The following is a 1,167-nucleotide window of genomic DNA, read 5'->3' as shown; positions in this document are numbered from 1 at the left end:
AGGGGCCTCTCAGCAGCTTTTTGCAGGAAAGAGCTCTCTGCCCAAGGGCTTCCCTGGTGGCACTACTGGGAAAGAATCTGCCTGCCAATTCAGGAGACGCAGGAGATGAGGGTTCTATGCCCTGGAGGAGGAAATGGCATCCCACTCCAGTATTCTGCCTGGAAAATTCCATGGACAGGAGCCTGGTGGGCTACAGTCCATGGGGTCACAAAGAGTAGGACATGACTCACACACACACACACACACACACCTCCAAGTGTATAAAATACAACCATCATGAGCTATGTTAAGTATTCCAACAACACAGTCTTAGCTCTCTAAATTTGAACCAAAGGCATTCTGCATAGAAGGTTATAAAACTTGTAACCTTGCTTACATGAAGCAGACCACTTTGTAAAAGTCTAAGGAACATCTAGGGTACAAAACCTCCACCTTTCCTAACAATGCCAATCATAGTTCACAGCCAAGCTCCAGCCTTTACAGTTCAGTGCAAACACTGAAATAGGACTGAGATCAATTTAGTAAGCTTTACCTGAAGCAGCAAGAGAAAAGTGCCTCAGTGTGTCCGCTAACCATTAAATAAGAAGCACATTACTACGCACAGCAAATGACCTTTTAAATTAGTTGCTCTGCATTTCTAGATAACTCATGAAGTTCAAGCCCAGGCCACAAGGAAAGGGGAAAAAAAAAAGAAACGCTAGCAAATTTTCAATATAATCTGCTCCCAGAAAAAGCATCATTGTTGAAGTAAGGCTATATTTCTTGATTGCAATAGAAACATAACAAAAGTGGGCTATGTTTAAATCGCAGCTATGAAATACAAGAAGAAAACTACAATAAAATTATAAGAAATACAATTGGTTACACAAGGACATTATTGCCCTTCATTGAAGAATACCACCTTAGGTAAAATAAATAATTTACTTTGGCAAATAAATGCAACTGAAGCCCAGTTAATCCGTGTGCTTGCTTTCCCCTCCTGTTGCAGGAAATTGTCACCTGTCCGTCTCTACCCATACACGTACCTATGTCTGGGTTCTCGGTTTTAAGTCAACTAGGAAATGAAGAAATCATCTTGTCAAAAAGAGAAATGCATGCACATCTTGAGTGGCAGCTCTCTAGGCATCTGAATTGCAGCATTCATAGAAAAATAATTTTCATTACTTC

Source organism: Giraffa tippelskirchi, chromosome 5 (genome assembly GCF_054371585.1).
Source record: "Giraffa tippelskirchi isolate mGirTip1 chromosome 5, T2T-mGirTip1v1.2.pri, whole genome shotgun sequence".
Lineage (NCBI taxonomy): Eukaryota > Metazoa > Chordata > Mammalia > Artiodactyla > Giraffidae > Giraffa > Giraffa tippelskirchi.
This window is presented reverse-complemented; position numbering follows the sequence as displayed.